The sequence below is a fragment of the Trachypithecus francoisi genome, unplaced genomic scaffold (genome assembly GCF_009764315.1).
Source record: "Trachypithecus francoisi isolate TF-2019V2 unplaced genomic scaffold, Tfra_2.0 Lachesis_group20, whole genome shotgun sequence".
Lineage (NCBI taxonomy): Eukaryota > Metazoa > Chordata > Mammalia > Primates > Cercopithecidae > Trachypithecus > Trachypithecus francoisi.
The window spans coordinates 31,847,276-31,867,398 of record NW_022681466.1 but is presented as its reverse complement, the minus strand read 5'-3'; the positions used below and the strand labels follow the sequence as shown (position 1 = coordinate 31,867,398).

General features: G+C 43.7%; 1 long non-coding RNA gene across 2 annotated transcripts; it reads left to right on the top strand.

The window, feature by feature from the left end:
• The first annotated feature begins 617 nt into the window (after window positions 1–617).
• LOC117067275 lies at window positions 618–15,824 on the top strand. Of its 2 annotated transcripts, none has more exons than XR_004430680.1 (4): window positions 618–843; window positions 5,809–5,968; window positions 11,782–12,249; window positions 15,688–15,824. It is a non-coding gene; the product is annotated as an uncharacterized LOC117067275 (long non-coding RNA). The 2 variants fall into 2 exon arrangements; XR_004430681.1 differs by having other exon boundaries at window positions 15,692–15,822.
• The last annotated feature ends 4,299 nt before the right edge of the window (window positions 15,825–20,123 follow it).

Genomic DNA, 20,123 nt, shown 5'->3' with positions numbered 1-20,123 from the left:
CTTTGCCAGTTCAATGGTGGGTGCTAAGCAGAGGGGCTAATGTCTATGTTTTATCACACATATTTTACTCTGGCTGGAATGGAAAATGTTAATTCGGGTCCCCTGTGTAGCTGATTGGATGGCAACTTACAATATTGAGAGGCTTTTGCCTGTGGTTCCGTGATTTTCCTTTGTGTTGCCCCTTGGCCCCCAGGGCTTTGATGCAGCAAGCAAGGTCGCTAAGACTGCTCAGGGAAAGAAAATCCAGAAACCTGATGATGCAGAAGTTAAGAAGAAATTACTTAGGCAGGTAGTGAGGATACAGAAGTCCTCAGCAAGGTTTTCCTTTTAATGAAAAGCAGTCCCAAATCATTTTCCTTTCTAACAAGGAGCAGTCTATAAAATCAAGCTGCAGACGTAGATGCTGGCAGTCATGCCAATCATGTTCAAAATGGCGGCTCCATCTTCCCTTCTCTGCCAGCCATGTGTAGGTTAAGGAGCAGACAAGATGGCACCGACCAAGGGGAAAGCTCATTTGCATAATAAGATTAGGGTGGGGCAGTCAGCCTTCCCAGTGCACTATGTAAACATCATACCTGATGGAACCAGTTTGTGAGTCCTGTGTAAATCAGACATCACCTCCTCAAGCCTGATTATAATATCTGGCGCATCCACCACCAGCCAGTCTCTCACTAGAGAGAGCTGTTTTCCTTTCTCTTTTTTCCCTCTTTCTTTTGCCTATTAAACCTTTGCTCTTAAACTCCTTGTGTGTGTCCATGTCCTAAATTTTCTTGGCGCGAGATGGTGAGCCCCAGGTATTTACCACAGACAACATCGCCACTTCACTGACATGTCAGCAAAAGGGTAAGGATTTCTTACCAACCTTCTGGCCTCTCTGTGGGTGTGTGTGCAAACTGGTTGAATAAATGGTAAAAATCAGTTTCTTTTTTTTTGAGATGGTATTTCACTCTTGTTGCCCAGGCTGGAGTGCAATGACGTGATCTCGGCTCACCGCAACCTCTGCCTCCCGGGTTCAAGCAATTCTCCTGCCTCAACCTCCCGTGTAGTTGGAATTACAGGCATGCACCACCACGCCCAGCTAATTTTGTATTTTTAGTAGGGATGGGGTTTCTCCATGTTGGTCAGGCTGGTCTCGAACTCCCAGCCTCAGGTGATCCACCCATCTCGGCCTCCCAAAGTGCTGGGATTACAAGTATGAGCCACCGCGCCCAGCCCAAAAATCACTGTTTATTGCCTCCACAGTTTTAATTAATGAGAAAAAGGATTCATGAGGCTAGTCTTAAGCTGTAGCAAATCTGGTATGCTTTGTGTGTTTTTATGTATTGTTCTGTCAGAAAGAGGGGCACCTTAGCATGGAACACAGGCCTAGGAACCCATAAGCCCACTGTTCAAGATGACTCAGCAGATTGTTCAGTTATGTCCTTGGGAGCTTGACCTTGTAACCACATGACAGTACTTTCTCTTAGTTTCTGCCATCCAGGGAACAAGAATTTTGAGGTTCATGTTATAGTTAGCCCTAGAAATTGTCTTGAGCAGTTAAAAGCTTTTGCAGGCTCAAAATTGGCTGCTCTGAGCCCTTCTGGGAAGTGTAATAGAAACCACCCAATCCTGTAGCTCACCAGCTAAGGCTTTGCCGTTTTACAGTGGCAGTCTGGGTTCAATTCCCGACTTAAGGAATGAGTCCTTTCTGGTTTGATATCTGCATAACTTTCACCATTTGTTAATTCTCTTCCCCTCCATGAACAGTCTTGAATTTTCCTTTCTCTAAGCACCCAGGAAGTTACCTTTGGTAAAGTGCAAAAATCAGAAATATTGGTTGTTTTGCCTGGCTAGAGTCTGGTAATAAAAGATTTATAACAACCTTTTATTTTACTTTTAATTTTATATTTTAATTTTTTGAGATGGCGTTTCACTCTTGTTGCCCAGGCTGGAGTGCAATGGTGTGATCTCGGCTCACTGCAACCTCTGCCTCCTGGATTCAAGCAGCTCTCCTGCCTCAGCCTCCTGAGTAGCTGAGATTACAGGCATGCACCACCACACCCGGTTGATTTTGTATTTTTAGTAGAGACGGGGTTTCTCCATGTTGGCCAGGCTGGTCTCGAACTCCCGACCTCAGGTGATCTTCCTGCCTTGGCTTTCCGAAGTGCTGGGATTACAGGCGTGAGCCACCACACCCGGCCAAAACAACCTTTTTTTTATTTGTATTTTTTATTTATTTATTTTTTAAAGACAGAGTCTTGCTCTGTCACCCAGGCTGGAGCGCAATGGCACAATCTCGGCTCACTACAACCTCTGCCTGTCAGGTTCAAGCGATTCTCCTGCCTCAGCCTCTTGAGTAGCTGGGATTACAGGTGCCCGCCAACACACCTGGCTAATTTTTGTATTTTTAGTAGAGACAGGGTTTCACCGTGTTGGCTAGGCTGGTCTTGAACTCCTGACCTCAGGTGATCTGCTTGCCTCGGCCTCCCAAAGTGCTGAGATTACAGGCATAAGTCACCATGCCTGGCCCCAAAAAAACCTTTTTTTAAAAAGAGAACTATGGTTAAAAGTCGGCTTAATTAGGCCGGGCGCGGTGGCTCAAGCCTGTAATCCCAGCACTTTGGGAGGCCGAGACGGGTGGATCACGAGGTCAGGAGATCGAGACCATCCTGGCTAACATGGTGAAACCCCGTCTCTACTAAAAAAATACAAAAAATTAGCCGGGCGATGTGGCGGGCGCCTGTAGTCCCAGCTACTCGGGAGGCTGAGGCGAGAGAATGGCATAAACCCGGGAGGCGGAGCTTGCAGTGAGCTGAGATCCGGCCACTGCACTCCAGCCTGGGCGACAGAGTGAGACTCCGTCTCAAAAAAAAAAAAAAAAAAAAAAAAAAAAAAAAAAAGTCGGCTTAATTAAAAGTGGATATTTAAGCTCTAACAGCCTGGGATTCCTTAGGAAAAATAGGAGGCACCACAGACCCCATTTTGGGAAAAATGTCTGTTGTCTTCATGGAACCTCAGGAAATAAAAGTGGATAGATTCCTCTCAAAATCTAAGGCTTTATCCTGTTTTGCATTGCTTTATCTGATGTTTTTAACTTTTTGGGGTATCAGAAATTACTTTGCATTATGAGAAAGATTTGACGTATAACAACTAGGTAGGAATGTACTTTTGGGGATAGCTAATGGCAGTTTTGGGGGAATACGTGTCTGTTTGCATGTTTGGATCAGAGAAGCATGCTCTTGGCTCTAGAAGGTATGGAAATGACCCACCCTCACTGAGAGAGAAGACTCCCATGGGAGATGGACTGATTCTCTCTTTTGGGGATCCAGAATCTGGTATAAATATGGGACCCTTAATTTTTGGGAATCTGTTTTGCTTCCATCTGTGCCTGCTTATTAGGCTGTAGAAACTGCATGCTTTCCTGGCTGTGTTCCTCTAAGGGCTCCACCCTGAAGCCAGTAATCCAATTAAGAAATTGGCAAATGAAAAATCTTTCAACTACTGCATCATCTTCTTTGTATTTGTGTGTTATGTTATAATGTTTCTATATGAAAGAGCTTTGATTAATTGGCTTAAAATAATAAGTGCTTAAATCAAATATTTTGTCAGAAAAATGAAAACTGTAATGCCTTTTAGTTCACATGACTTTAGTAAGTATTGGGAAACACAGTTTTAAAAATTATTGGTAAAACCAAAATGTTTTCAAAATTTAGGCATTTGGTCTAAATTATGCAGGTTAGATATTAGGTTTGCTAAATGCTTTAAGGTCATAAACTGCTTCTTTGACTTTCAAAAATTGTTCAATTTGCCTACTTTGGAGCATTAAGTTCTAGATAAAACCTGGGGACATGTGGAGCTAGCCATACTCCCTGGCTATGCTGAAAAAAGTCAGATCTTATTTGTACTTCTCTCTGGGTCCTAGGCTCCACACACACCTGGTACATAATTAAAATCACTTATTGGCCAGGCACGCTGGCTCACACCTATAATCCCAGAACTTTGGGAGGCTGAGGTGGGTGGATCACTTGAGGTCAGGAGTTTGAGACCAGCCTGGCCAACATAGTGAAACTCTGTCTCTACTAAAAAAAAAAAAAAAAAATGTTGCTAGGCATGGTGGTGGGTGCCTGTAATCCCAGCTACTCGGGAGGCTGCGGCAGGAGATTCACTTGAACCTGGGAGGTGGAGGCTGCAGTGAGCTCAGATTGTGCCACAGCACTCCAGCCTGAGCAACAGAGCAACACTCTGACTCAGAAAATAAATAAATAAATAAATCACTTATTAACCAGGTTTTTCACCAAAAGTAAAAGTTTTTTTTTTTTTTTTTTTTTTTTTGAGACGGAGTCTTGCTCTGCCACCCAGGCTGGAGTGCAGTGGCCGGATCTCAGCTCACTGCAAGCTCCGCCTCCCGGGTTTACGCCATTCTCCTGCCTCAGCCTCCCGAGTAGCTGGGACTACAGGCGCCCGCCTCGTCGCCCGGCTAGTTTTTTGTATTTTTAAGTAGAGACGGGGTTTCACCGTATTAGCCAGGATGGTATCGATCTCCTGACCTCGTGATCCGCCCGTCTCGGCCTCCCAAAGTGCTGGGATTACAGGCTTGAGCCACCGCGCCCGGCCAAAAGTTGTTAAAAGTTAACATTGCAACATGTAACTGAGACTACTGAAGAAACAATTTTGCATGTAAGGTGTATAAGGAAAGTAAAATGTACTTTTGGTAAAAGATTATAAGGCATGAGAATGTGGATTTTTCTGCCAAGATTAAAGCGTTAAAGGATTGTATTAAGTTAAGATAAATCTAAAGGTTTGGACAAGTTAACGAAGGTTTGTGAAAAATTATTCTTGTAAAAGAAATTCTATGTGTGAAAATATTGGCTAAAGTTAAAGGGATATTATTCAGTTTTTCCATAAATTGAACATTAAAATAAAATCACAATGAGATTTTCTCTCAGAGGATTGATCTGCTCTTTAGCAAAAATTGTAAAGGTTATAGAAAAGATCTATGAGAATCTTACCTTATGGTCAGACATTAAAATTGGATAGATTTGTCTATAAGGTTTTATTAAGAATTGGGTTTGACATCAATAATGCACTAATGCAATGGTAAAGTGTGGCTCATTTGGTATAAAACCATGCAGGAAACAATGTCAACTATGAAATGGTGTTTGGCTTTCTTTGGGCTATATATGTATAAATATGTTATCGGTATGTGTTCAAAAACTATGCAATTCTAATATAACAGTGCATGTTATTAATAGTTATAGTTGTTATGTAAAATTGTTTATGCCACAGAAGTAACCAAATTTCCTAGTCAGTTGTGGCTTTAACAGTGGCTGTCCTAAGATGTTTCGTCATCCACAAACAATTGTGGTCTTGTTTTGATCCTCTTTAAAAGGTGGTTTGTAATCAGCTATAGGGCCCTAACAGGTGTTCTCGAATGCAAGTTTCTGATGTCTTTGGAGATTGTGACATTAGAATAGAGGAAAAAAACTTTCAGTGTTTATGGAGAACTGAAATGTTCATGAATATCAAGTAGAACAGAAGTTAACTGCGTGGACTGAACTAACAGAAGAATGAATTAACCTCCTTTGACTTTTTGCTTAAAATGTTGCTGATCCTTTGTTTTGTTTTTCAGAGTTAAGGAGAATTTTCTTTGGAGCTGTTTATAGCTTTTAACAATTGAGTAAAGAATACCTGTGAACAAAATTTGAAGCATATTTGTTTCTCTCTACCTGATTTATCCAGAATTTAGAAACTATTTGTTGAGTATTCTTAATTTGTGGCACTACAGTTATCTGCATAAGTGCAATAAGAATTTGTTTTCTTTTATAACAGGACACAATTGGAGATACTGGTTATTTTACCAAGGCTTTGACTGGAATGGTGTACTTTCCTTTAAGTAATCAAAATTGACTTATAAAGCCAATAAAGCCCCTTGGGAAAACTGGCCTCATACCTTGCCTACATAGTCCCTGTACAGGGTTCCTGACCTGTGGTAAGTAAAGAATGTCACTTTCTTACAGGCCCAGGGGCCCCAAGTTGTCTTGGGACCTCAAGAGGAGAGGAATTCACCCAACTCATAGGTATTTGAGGGTATAAACGCATGGCTGGGCTTGACTTTTAAAAAAGTCTTATCTGAGATTCCTAATAGAACAAAGTCCATTAAAGCCCATTTTAGTTCAGACTCCATGGCTCACACCTGTAATTCCACACTTTGGGAGGCCAAGGCAGGTGAATCACCTGAGGTCAGGAATTCGTGACCAGCCTGGCCAACATGGTGAAACTCTGCTTCTATTAAAAATACAAAAATTAGCCGGGTGTGGTGGCAGGTGTCTATAATCTCAGCTACTCAGGAGGCTGAGGCAGGAGAATCATTTGAACCTTAGAAGCAGAAGTTGCAGTGAGCCGAGATCATGCCACTGCACTCCAGCCTGGGCAACGGAGAGAGACCTTGTCTCAAAAAAAAAAAAAAAAAAAAAGCCAGTTTTAAAGCCTATGTGAACAATAATTATTCGTGCTGCTCTTTATAGAAATAATCAGGCCAAGTATAATAAAGCAAATTGGTCTTGCTATGATTTATTTTTAATAAAAATGGGAGACTAGAGAGAGAAAAATTACATTTCAAAAACTTGTTCTTAGATTCTAGTCTCATCAATTATTTTTTAGATTTTTCCTGCGATTTAGATTAACCCTGCTTATTTCTGTGAACCAACCAGTGATCTCTGGCTGCAGTTCAGAAGAAACAAGAGGGATGGGTAATGTAAAAATCTAGATGAATATTCTAATTCTGGTCACATACTGGAATCAGCTAATGCCCCCATGTCAGCTTCGTTTCAACAGTTGCCCAGTTCATGGAAAGCCTTCTTATTTAGTTTACTTGGGATAATTTTACTTATTTTGCTTTGTTGTTGTGGAACATATTGTGGTTGTACCTTTGTGTAGAGATGCAGGATAAGCTTACTTAAAGTTTTCTTAAATTGAACACTTATTAATTTTCCAGATATCACTTTTTCTCAGAGTTATGAATGGCCCTCACCTAGCCTATGCCTTCTGACTGAGCTTCTCTCTACCCTGGATGCAAAAGACCCTAATAGCAATATCATTGCCTCTATTCAGCCTTAAGAAGTTACAGAAGATACATCTTTATCCCTCACAACCCTTAGGATTAAGTGTTCTCTTATAAAAGGGAGAGGAGAAATATGTCAGAGGCAGTTGAACCAGAGCAACTCCATCTTGAATAGGGGCTGGGTAAAATAAGGCTGAGACCTACTGGGCTGCATTCCCATGACTTAAGGCATTCTAAATCACAGGATGAGATAGGAGGTCAGCATGAGATACAGGTCACAAGGATCTTGCTGATAAAACAGGTTGCAGTAAAGAAGCCGGCCCAAACCTGCCAAAAATAACACGGTGATGAGAGTGACCTCTGGTTGTCCTCAGTGCTCCACTCCGACCAGCGCCATGACAGTTTACAAATGCTATGACAATGTCAGGAAGTTACACTGTATGGTCTGAAAAGGGGAGAAACCCTATGTTCTGGGAGTTGCCCACACCTTTCCCAGAAATCTCAGGAATAAATCACCCCCTTGCTAACATATAATCAAGAAATAACCATTAAAAATGGCAACCAGTAGCCCTTGGGGCTGCTCTGTGCCCCCAATTTTTTTTCTTTTCTTTTCTTTTTTTTTTTTTTGGAGACAGAGTGAGTGCCATGTCATCTCATTGCAACCTCCACCTCCCAGGGCTTAAGCAATCCTCCCACCTCAGCATCCCAAGTAGCTGGGATTATAGGCATGTGCCACCATGCCTGGCTAAATATTTTTATTATTATTTTGGTAGAGATGGGGTTTTGCCATGTTGGCCAGGCTGGTGTCAAACTCCTAGGCTCAAGCAATCTGCCCACTACAGCCTCCCAAAGTGCTGGGATTATAGGCATGAGCCACTGCACCTGGCCTCATCCCAAATTATTTCTTGCAGGAGATTCAAGAGCCCTCTCTTGGGGTATAGATGGGGACCCCTTTCCAGTAACAGTGCCACCCAGTTTTAAACAGCCAAATCTTATGAAAAGTCACTCATTATGGTGAGGACAGCAACAAGGGGTTCTTGCTAAACCATTTATGAGAAATCAGCCCCCATGATCCCATTACCTCCCACCAGACCCCATCTCTAATACCAGAGATTACAATTCAACATGAGATTTGGGCAGGGACACATATCCAAATTATATCACTCTTCATTTGCTAGATTACCAGATTGTTATAAAAGGATACGACTCAGAAACACCCAAATGAAAGAGATGTATGGGGCAAGGTATGTGAGAAAGGGTGTGGGGCTTCCATGCCCTCTCCAGGCATACTACTCTCTGGGCACCTCCACATCCTCACCAGTCTGGATGTGGCCCTTTTGGGTGTTGATGGAGGCTTCATTATGTAGACATGACTGATTGAGATTAACCCAATCTCCAGCTTCATCTCCCCTCCCCTAGAGATGGGGGTGGGGTGTGGGGCTAAAAGTTGTAACCCTCTAATCACTTGGTTGGCTTCTCTGGCAATCAGTCTCCCACCCAGAGGGGGTTTCCAAAAGTCACCTAATTAGCATAACCTTTAGTGTGGTTGAAAGGGGCTTGTTAGGAAAAACAAGATGCTTTTTTCACTCTTACCACTTAGAAAATTCCCAGGGTTGTAGGAGCTCTGTATCAGAAATGGGATTGAAGTTCAAGTATACATTTCTTATTACAAATCACAGTATCACACAAGGTGATCCAGAATAAATTCTAATAAGGGCATTGCTGACTTTCCCCTGCTTGCTTTGTCAATAGCTTCAGGATTTGCATTGTGCTATGATTTGAATGTAGCCCCAAAAAGCATGTATTAGCAATGTAATCCCCCAATGCAACAGTGTTGGGAAGTGGGGCCTAATAAGAGGCAACTAGGCCGTAAGGAATCTGCCCTCATGAATGGATTAATGTAGGAGGGGGGTCCACATAACAGGATGAGTTCAGTCACTTCATTGCATTCTCTCTCTCTCAATGTCTCTTCTTCTGTCACAGGCTGACACAGCAAGAAAACCCTCACCCGATGCTCATCCCTTAGTCTTGGACTTCTCAACCCCCAGAACAATGAGCCAATAAATTTCTCTTGATTATAAATAAATATTATAAATAGAAAGTCTCAGGTATTGTTATAGCAGGACAAACTAGGTGCTATTAAAACAACATGACTAAGAGAAGTTATTTTTCCTGCTTTAGTAAAACTATTTATCAAGACTCTAAAGAGGCCAGACACAGTGCCTCATGCCTGTAATCACAGCACTTTGGGAGGTGAGGTGGTTGGATCACTTGAGGTCAGGAGTTCGAGACCAGCCTGGCCAACATGGTGAAACCCTGTCTCTACTAAAAAAACAAAATTAACCAACCGTGTTGGCATGCACCTGTAATCCCCACTGCTTGGGAGGCTGAGGCAGGAGAATCCTTGAACCTGGAAGGCAGAGGTTGCAGTGAGCCAAGATTGCACCACTGCACTCCAGCCTGGATGACAGAAAAAGATTCTGTCTAAAAAAAAAAAAAAAAAGATAATGGAAAAAAAATGTAACCCAAGATTTTCAAGTAGACCAATGCTAATGTCTAATAGAATAACTCTTTAGATGATACAAGGAATATGCTGCATCTGGCAAGAGTTCATCTAATGTCTCAGAGTGATGCAAGAGATAGGTGAACCATAATTTATTAAGACAGGCTCATCAATGTCTGGGGTAGATTGCATGGTGAAAGGGATACCTCATATCACTTAAGTCCCAAAGGAAACTAGATGGAAACCATTAACTGGAAATGCATTTCTCAATTTCTTAGTCAAGCTCCAGGTTCTCAGTGTGATACTCCCAATTTAGTTCAGTTCGACAAATATTTACCCAGTGCTATGTGGCAGGCACTGAACCAGGTACTAGAGATGTAAAGCTGAGTAAGACACATTCTGCTCTTGGAACCAAACTGCCTAAGGCCAGTTCCTGGAATTCTTTAAGTGAAAGGCATGGCTCAAACATTATGGCATCAGTGAAGTAGTAGTATAGGTTTTGTGACCAGTGAGGATGCATGAAATAATGCTCTAGTGGGGGTGAGCTGAAGCCCAGCCCCATTACTACTCTGTCTCATTCCCCACTGAGAGATTTCACTCTCCTTATTCTTAAGGAGAAAGGTCCAAAGATGTCATCTTCTGAAGCTACTTCCTGCTGAAGTTATTTCCTACCTAACCTTGCAGGGCATGGAGATCTCTCCCTGACTGCTCTAAAAACCTGTAGAGACTAGGCACTGTTGAAACCTGGAAGACATAAACTTCAACCATCCATACTCCTATTGAATATAACAAACAATTATTTTAAAAAATTAAATAATACCCAGTGATAATAACATGCTTAAGCTCAGTTTGATAATTCTTGCAAGAGATCAGATGCCATTAATTTAAGTGAAAGTGAATAGGCCAGAGAACCAGTCTCCTGTTGCCTGAAATATAAAGCAAACAGATTTTTAATAAGACGCACTTCCCAAAAATGGAAGAAACAGGAGAAAAGCAAACATTAATAGTGGGCATAATCCATCTAGATGTTAGATTCAAAGTATCTTAGTTACAGAGGAGGAAGGCAGTGGCAATCTGACATGTTCTTATCACATATATCACAAGGAATAAGCTTCAGCTTGCAGGGCCTTCAGAAAAAGGTAGTAGCAATTCTATTGAGTCTGTAAACCAAAAAGTGTCTGAGACAGGTCTCAATCAATTTAGAAGTTTATTTTGCCAAGGTTAGGGATATGCCTGGAAGAGAGGTCTGTGCCTTTCTCCAAAGATGATTTTGAGGGCTTCGATATGTAAAGGAGAAAAATGGACTGGAAGGGAAGAGGGAGGGTATGGTCACATTACTGAATCCCATGTTGTAAGAGAAAAGGAGCAGGTAGGGGAATAGTCAATTAGGTATTTGTCTTGCACTCAGTAAGACAGAACTTCGCATAAGATAAGGTGAACATAGAGTAGCGACCTGTGGAGATACTTAACCTTTTATCTGTAGCTCTCTGCTTTGGAACAAAAGGAAAGGCAGTTTCTTGCATGACTCAGCTTTCAGCTTAACTCTGTCCTTTTGGTATCGTAAATTGGGGTCCCAAGTTTTTATTTTCTTTTCACAAGTTTAAGTTAGAAAAATGAGCCGGGCGCGGTGGCTCAAGCCTGTAATCCCAGCACTTTGGGAGGCCGAGGCGGGCGGATCACGAGGTCAGGAGATCGAGACCATCCTGGCTAACACGGTGAAACCCCGTCTCTACTAAAAAATACAAAAAACTAGCCGGGCGAGGTGGCGGGCGCCTGTAGTCCCAGCTACTCCAGAGGCTGAGGCAGGAGAATGGCGTAAACCCGGGAGGCGGAGCTTGCAGTGAGCTGAGATCCGGCCACGGCACTCCAGCCTGGGCTAGAGCGAGACTCCGTCTCAAAAAAAAAAAAAAAAGAAAAATGGAAGAAAAATTTCCACACATTAGTTGGGAGACTTGTAGCCCTGAAAATATTTAAGATCCAGTCCGTGTTGTAAAAATCATATTTTAAAAACTCAAAAATAACAGACAAGACTAGAACCTAATAGCAGGTATATTATAATATTTTTTCTCCAGTCTTTCATTTTTAATCAAAGACAAGTCATGGTAGGACCAATGTGTTCGCAAAATAAGTTTTAGTCATATTATACTTGGCCTGATTATTTGCATAAAGTGCAGCAAGAATAATTATTTGTCATATAGGCTTTTTTAAAAATTGACTTTGCTAAAACTTTGTTCCATAGGAATCTCAGATTAGATTGTTTCAAGTCTGGAGCCCAGCCATGGATTTATCTCTGCCTGCAAATTCCTGTATGAATTGGGTGAATTCTCCTTTGGAGGTCCCAAGATAACTTGGAGCCCCCACACTCAGTCCCCACTGGGGCACTGCCTAGTGGAGCTGTGAGAAGAGAACCACCCTCCTCCAGACCCTAGAATCATAGATCCACCAAGAGCTTGCACCATGTGCCTGGAAAAGCCCCAGGCACTCAACGCCTGCCCGTGAAAGCAGCTGTGGGGGCTGGACCCAGCAGAGCCACAGGAGCGGAGCTGCCCAAGGCCTTAGGAGCCCACCGCTTGCATCAGCGTGACCTGGATGTGAGCCATGGAGTCAAAGGAGACTATTTCCCACCTGGATATTACACACCAATGCTAAAAATTGTTTTCAGAATGCAAGGCAATTTTTGATGCCCCCAAGAGTCAAGATGATCCAGGTAATGCAATGCAAAATGAGCAAAATGAGCAGATTTTGAGAGGGATCTGTCCAATTATAATTTTGGGGGTTATGTTAGGGAAATAGGAGCATAGCAGAGCCAGGGTGATGCCATTTTGAGTTCAGCTCATCTTGAGACTAACAAGGCACATTTCATGCTTGTCACAACCCACAGTCATGAGATATTTACAGTTCAGGAAATAGCTTGAAGATACCTGCAAAAGACACATTCTTACAATGATAGAAAGTCCAGATGTTCCAATATTCATAACAATACATGCTTTTAAGATTGTTATGCTTTGGCAGGGCGCAGTGGCTCACGCCTGTAATCTCAGCACTTTGGGAGGCCAAGGCAGGTGGATCTCTTGAGATCAGGAGTTCGAAACCAGCCTAGCTCACATGGTGAAACCCCATCTCTACCAAAAAATGCAAAAATTAGCTGGGCATTGTAAGTTCAGCCGAGAGAAAGGACAAGAGAGAGAGACCCAAGTTCAGGCAAGTAAGTTTATTGAACCTGCTGGCTGCTCCATTACAGAAAGAGGAGGCAGCCCTGAGTTTACAAAATGAGGGGTTTATATTGGGGAGAGAGAGCCCGGGGTCGTTTGTTGGTTAACTCTGCCACATATCACCTTGTGATGTTTATGGTACTGGAGGGTGTAGGTAAAGTTTGTTTATGCTTCCCACGACCTCCCCCTGTGGGGTCCAGATGGTTTGTAATTGGGGTTCGCTTTATAGCAGCAAGTCCTGATAGGTAAAGTCTGCTGGGTTCACTGCAGTGCCTCGAGAAGGGCTTAGAAATGTAAAGAGGCTTGGGGCAGCATGGAGAGGAGTTGCAGAGTAGGGAGTGGCGGGCAGCACCAAGAAGCTTTTTAGGGCAGCTTGTCTCTAACAGGCATCATGGCAGGATTGGAGTGGGAGCCAACAGCAGGGAAAAGCCTGGCAGAGGGGCAGGCACTTTTGAGCTTAAAAGGGCAGGGAGGCCTTCCTGAGCCCCCAGGAGTGGGGACTTGTGGTGCCTCTTATGAGTGGGCCCATGGACCAATCGGCATACACTTCCTCCCCTTCTGAGATCCATAAAAGTCCTGGGCTCAGCCAGAGCAGGGCAGAGGATGGAGAGATGATGGGATGACCAGTTGCAGAGAGGAGTTACCCACTCTGCTGAGAGCTGGAGATGACAGGATGATCAGCTGCAGAGAGGAGCTACCCTCTTTGCTGAGAGCACAGACTTCAAGACGACCAGTTGCAGAGCGGAGCTTCCCTCTTGAAGGCCTCCTCTGTGCTGAGAGCTGAACACCTGAAGAGATGACCTGTCTACAGAGGAGCTACCCACTGCAGGTCTCCTCTGAGCTGTTGTAACACTCAGTAAAGCTCCTCTTCATCTTGTTCACCTTCCACTTGTCTCTGTACCTCATTCTTCCTGGACTCAGGACAAGAACTCAGTCAAAGGGGCCACCAGCCACAGAGGTTTCCAGCCAGAAAAGTGACACCCCAAAGATCCCATAACACTATCTCAAGAATCACAGGCCAAAGCCTCTTAAATTTCTTAATTTTATAGTTAGTTAACAGTTTGTGTTCTGAACTTTCCTTAGTGTTTAGAAAACCAATACGGACCATCACACCCAGGCCTCCCTGGTGCCTTCCTGAAAGCTATCTGGGTGTTTCTGGCACCCTGTCTCAGGCAGTCTCCCCAAACCAGCAGGACTACACATTCGGACAGACTCCCAAAGAGAGAGAGAAAGATTTTCTTGGGACTTGAATCCAAATCAACTTAGGCCAGGGGATGGGTGTAACTCATCCCAGTGCCTGCTGGGTCGACCAGACCCGGATGGTCAACCCTTTTAATTCGTCCTGTGTGGATGTTTATTCAAGTGACCCAGACCAGTAAATCAGGAAAATCACGTCAACCCATCCCTTATGGATGTCTAATAAGGCGACCCAAACCAGTAGGGATTAGAAGAGGAGGGGCAAAGCACCCCCAAGTGACAGAAAAACTAGAAAAGGGATAGGAGAGAAAGACAGAGAAAAGGGAGAAAAGTGTTGCCTTGTGGGGTGGGCGAGGAGTTCCAAGGGGGTGGAGACTGATCTACTGTGGTGACATTGAATCAAAAGTTCAGGTAGCTGCTGTCAGCCACTAAGGGATATTATCCAGCAGTCCCATCAGCCCTCAAGTCTCCCCACTAGCAGGAGAAAAATCTCCCCATGTCCTCTGATCCCAGATGAGCCCTCAAAGAACAACTTACCAACCATGGGTTCTTGGGTTCTCAAAGCAATAGAAATTGACCTGAGCCTGAAAAAGGTTTCCCAGACAAGGTCTCCTTGGAGCTGCTGTCCTGAGGTAATGGAGTCATAGAGAGCCAGTAGGGCTTTTGTTGTTGTTGTTGTTGTTGTTGTTGTTGTTATGCAAAGCATGAGGATTGACAGCAGGGTAGGATATGCAGGCAGGGCTGAGCAAAGCCCTTGAGGGGTGGGGTATGCAAGGCAGCACATCTAGTCACGATGACTATCTTGAGTAATGGGCCACTTGGAGGTCTGGCCTGCAGCAACAAGGCTGCAAATCAGTTGTTTAGCATCCCTTTCCTAGGTGGGACACTCTGCAACCTTCATTATCTCCTAAGATGCATGCTGGGATTCTCTTTTTGTTTTTTGTTTTTTTTTTTTTGAGACAGAGTCTTGCACTGTTGCCCAGGCTGGAGTGCAGTGGCGAGATCTCGGCTCACTGCAAGCTCTGCCCCCTGGGTTCATGCCATTCTTCTGCCTTCACCTCCTGAGTAGCTGGGACTACAGGCACCCGCCACCACGCCCGGCTCATTTTTTGTACTTTTAGTAGAGACGGAGTTTCACCGTGTTAGCCAGCATGGTCTCGATATCCTGACCTCGTGATCCACCCGCCTTGGCCTCCCAAAGTGCTGGGATTACAGGCATGAGCCACTGCGCCCGGCCCCAGGCTGGAATTCTTTAAGTGAAAGAGGAGTGAGGTAGTGGTGTGGGTTTTGGGATCACTAGGGATGCATGAAAGAATGCTCTAGAGCAGGTGAGCTGAAGCCAAGCGCCATTTCTACTCTGTCTCAAGAAGACTGAGGATTACAAGGTACAGGTAGAGTGCTTAGAGAGTGAGCAAAAGGGGGTTCTACCTTAGTCTGGGGGATCAGGGAGGGCTTCTTGAGAGATTTGTATTTATTCTGAGAGCTGAAGAGAAATCAGAAAGTAGCTAGGTGGAAGGGGCAGGAGGTTTCCAGAAAGCTGGGCACATGGAACATTCAGTGTGGAGGGTTGAGGACCTGGGAGAGAAAAGATTTCTTCCCCTTTTCTTGTTTCTAAAGAAGAGGCAAAAGTGATAAGATGTCACTTCTGAGATTTCATTATAAAAGATCGTGACCTTTACCTTGCACATTTGCCCATGCTCTTTCACTCTTTCTCTCTCTGTGTCTGTCTGATGAAGCCAGCTGCCATATTGTGAACTGCCCATGGAAGGGTCCACATGACAAGTAATTAAGGGAGTCCTTCAGTCCAACAGCCTATGAGGAACTGAATCGTGCCAATAACCTCATGGCTGAACTTGGAAGCATATTCTACCCTCGTTGGGCCTTGAGATGACTGCAATCCTGGTCAACCCTTGATTGCAGCCTTGTGGAGATCCTAAAGTAGAGGACCCAGCTAAGCCACAGCTGGACTCCTGACATACAGAAGCTGTCAGATAATAAATGTTGCTTTAAGTCACCAAGTTTCTGAGTAGTTATTTTATTTAACTTTTAAAAAATTAATAGGGACAGGGCCTCGCTACATTAACCAGGCTTGTTTTGAACTCCTGGCTTCAAGCAACCCTTCCACCTTGGCTTCCCAAAGTGCTAGAATTACAGGTATGAGCCAGCAGGCCTGGCTTTCTGTGTAATTTTTTACACAGTAATAGATAACCAATATATTTATCAAATAAGGAGTCCCTGGATTTCTCACGGACTTTGCATCTTACCAAAGTTTTGGGTTCATCCTGAAGCTGGGAACACAACAAATTCTGAGCACTCATGTCATTAGGAAGGAAACACTCCCTAAGTCTTAAGGGACACAGGAAATAAGTTCCCAATAATTATTATCCAAGAGCTGGGCATTCACCGCTCTTAGGCCTCTGAAGAGCTGTGAGGACCATATAGCTCCACCACATCCAGACTTCCTGAATAAGAATTAAGTGGACAATCTGAAAAATAACTAGATAATCAATTAGATGATTCTATAACTGCCCTCATTCAAACATACATACACATAAAAAAGCAAACACATAAACATGGGGAAAAAAACACCTGCAACTAAAATGGAGGAAATTAACACAAAGTACAACAGATAAATGAGGGACATTCCTTGGAAGTTTTGCACTAGGAAACTACAGATACTTTTCTCCCTCTCAAGGAAATTAAAGCAAACCAGGAGCCTACGAAATAAGAAATGTAAATGAGATGAAAAGATAAGGTGAAACAGTAGCTGGCATAACTAGGGAAAATAAGTTAGGGAGAAAGATAATTATAGAAGTTAAGAATCTTTTAGAAACTCAAAGTCTGGCTGGGCGCAGGGGCTCACACCTGTAATCCCAGCCTCCACGGGCAGATCACAAGGTCAAGAGATCAAGACCATCCTGGCCAACATGGTGAAACCCTGTCTCTACTAAAAACACAAAAATCAGCCGGGTGTGGTGGCGGGCGCCTGTAGCCTAGCTACTCAGGAGGCTGAGGCAGGAGAATTGCTTAAACCCGGGAGGCGGAGGTTGCAGTGAGCTGGGATCGTGCCACTGCACTCCAGCCTTGGTGACAGAGGGAGACTCCATCTCAAAAAAAAAAAAAGAAATTCAAAGTCTAGAGTGACATTACCGAAAAGAAAGTAATGATGTTGATGGGAGTCTGGAGAAAAAGTATCTAGAATGAAAGCTAAAGGACAACAAAGTGGGAAAAAGATCTTAAAACAATATTCAAATAAATACTGGAAAGCATTGCTGAACTGAAGATCAGAGCCTGGGGATCCAAAAGCTCACGACACATCAGGCAAAATTAATTAAAAACTAAACATCAATGTAACCATCAGAAGTTCCTGATTTACACAATTTAACAAAAAGATTTACAGCATCCACTTATCAAACTCGTTGGCCAAGTGCGGTGGCTCACATCAGTAATCGCCGCACTTTGGAAGGTCAAGGAGGGCGGATAGCTTGAGTCCAGGAATTTGAGATCAGCCTGGGTAACATGGTAAAACCCAGTCTCTACAAAAAATACAAAAAAAATTTGCTGGGCTTGGCAGCAGGCCCCTGCAGTCTCAGCTACTTGAGAGGCTGAGGTGGGAGAATCACCCGAGACCGGGAGGTTGGGGCGGCAGTGAGCCAATATCATGCCACTGCACTCTGGCCTGGGCAACCAGAGTGAGACCCTGTCTCAAAATAAATAATAAAAAAATAAACAAAATAAACTCATTATTTACAAAGGTGAAAGAGGCGAATTGGTTTCAAATTTCTCAGCAACATTAGATGGTAACACTAAGAATGATGTGACTGAGAGTTCTGTATCTGATCAATTGATGCTCACAAGTATAGGCAACAGAAAGACATCAAATATGCAGATTCCAATTGTGGAGAATTTTGAAGCCATTAAAATAATAAAGTTTTGTATCAATCAGGATTCAATCAGCAGCTGAGCACAGTAGTTCCTGCCTGTAATCCTAGTACTGTGGGAGGCTGAGGTGGAAGGATTGCTTGAGGCCAGGAGTTTGAGACTAGCTGGGCCAACATAGCCAGACCCTGTCTCTACAAAAATAAAACTTAAAAAAGAATTAGCTGGTGGCTGGGCGCAGTGGCTCACACCTGTAATCCCAACACTTTGGGAGGCTGAGACAGGCTGATCACAGTCTGGGAGTTGGAGACCAGCCTGGCCAACATGGTGAAACCCCATCTCTACTAAAAATATGAAAATTAGCTGGGCATCACAGCACGTGTCTGTAATCCCAGCTACTTGGGAGGCCGAGGCAGGAGAATCACTTGAATCTAGGAGGCAGAGGTAGCAGTGAACCGAGATCATGCTACTGCACTCCAGCCTGGGTGACAGAGTGAGACTCTGTCTCTAAATAAATAAATAAATAAATCAATTAGCTGGGAGCGGTAGCACGCACCTATAGTCCCAACTACTTGGGAGGCTGAGGCAGGAAGATGGCTTGAGCCCAGGAGTTTAAGGCGGCTGTGATCGCACCACCGCACTAAAGTCAGATAATCCATGGAACTGGAGTGACGAAGCAAGACTGTATCTCAAAAATAAAAAAGAATTCAATTAGAGAAGCAGAACAATGTGTGTGTGTTTGCATGTGCACAGCTGTGTGTATTGGGGAAGGTGTACCAGGGATTTGACTTAAGCAGTGTGGAGCTGGTTAAGAAGTCTTCATAAGGCTTTTGTCTCCAACTCTGATGCTGGAGATTGAAGTACACAGGGCAACAGTCAGGAAGGAGCAAGGAATGTAAAGTGGAGAAGGACAAGAACAATGTAAATCCCACAAGCAAGAGATGGAGTCCATGGTACAGAAACACATGTCAGTTCTTGGGTCCCTCTTCACAGTGCTAAGCACACTCACCTGGCCCAGGAAGCAGACATGCTCTAGGAGGATCCGAGAAAAGTGGGAGCAGCTGAGCTCAGCTGAGCTGAGCCAGCAGAAAAACGACAACATGCGTGAGTGAAAAATGGTTGCTGCTTCCCTTCACCCTCCACATTTTCCCAAGAATTTCTCTTGCAGGCTACCCTAATCAGAAACATACAAGAAAGGTAATTCTGAAAAACTTAACTCGGCCGAGGTGAGTTGAAACATTACAAAAACACTACAGTCCACCCCTTGTCAACCTGGCACCCATAACACTGCCTGAAACCACACTTAATCTCCAAATGAAGTCAATAACAAAGTCATACTCTGCTTACCATGACACAATTGTCCCTCTTACACTCAGAAATACACATCTTTTTCCCCAGAAGAGCATCAGAGTCCATTTTTCATCTTTGGATGATGTTCATTCTTTTACTAGCTGTTTCACATTCCTTCCTTGACATCTTGTAATATAAATATTTACATGTAAAGTTAGGTACAAGCATTTTGGGAGGCCAAGGCGGGAGAATTGCTTGAAGCCGGGCACAGCAACACCCTGTCTCACAAAAAAAAAAAAAAAAAAAAAAAAAAACCCAGGCACAACGATGTGCACCTGTGGTCACAGCTACCTGGGAGGATCATTTGAGCCCAGGAGATGGAGGCTGTGGTGAGCCATGATTGCACCACTGCACTGCAGCCTTGGTGACAGAGCAAGACCCTGTCATAAAAAAGGCTAAATACTATTAGCACATCAGAGATGAAAAAGGAATGAGAAATAAAACCAAAAATATTTGGTTCACCAGATGTGGTGGTGGCTTATGCTTGTAATCCCAGCATTTTGGGAGGCAGAGGCAGGCAGATCACTTGAGCCCAGGAGTTTCAGACTAGCCTGGGCAACGTGGTAAAACTTCATCTCTACAAAAAATACAGAAATTAGCTGGGCATGGTGGTGCATGCCTGCAGTCCCAGCTACTGGGGGTGCTGAGACAGGAGGATCACTTGAGCCCTGGGAGGTGGGGGGGTCAAGGCTACAGTGAGCTGTGGTTGTGCTGCTGTACTTCAGCCTGGGTGACAGAGTATAACCCTGTCTCAAAAAAAAATTTTTTTTTGTTAATATTTATTAAAATAGATTCACATCAACAGAAGAAAGAAATACTCATAATTATTACAGTCCTCGTTCCTACAGTGGGTCACAAGGTCAGAGTACTTATGACTGCCCTCATCTATGATTTATTCCATGTATCTTTTGGCCTCGGCAAGCACTTCAGTTGGTGATGGCTT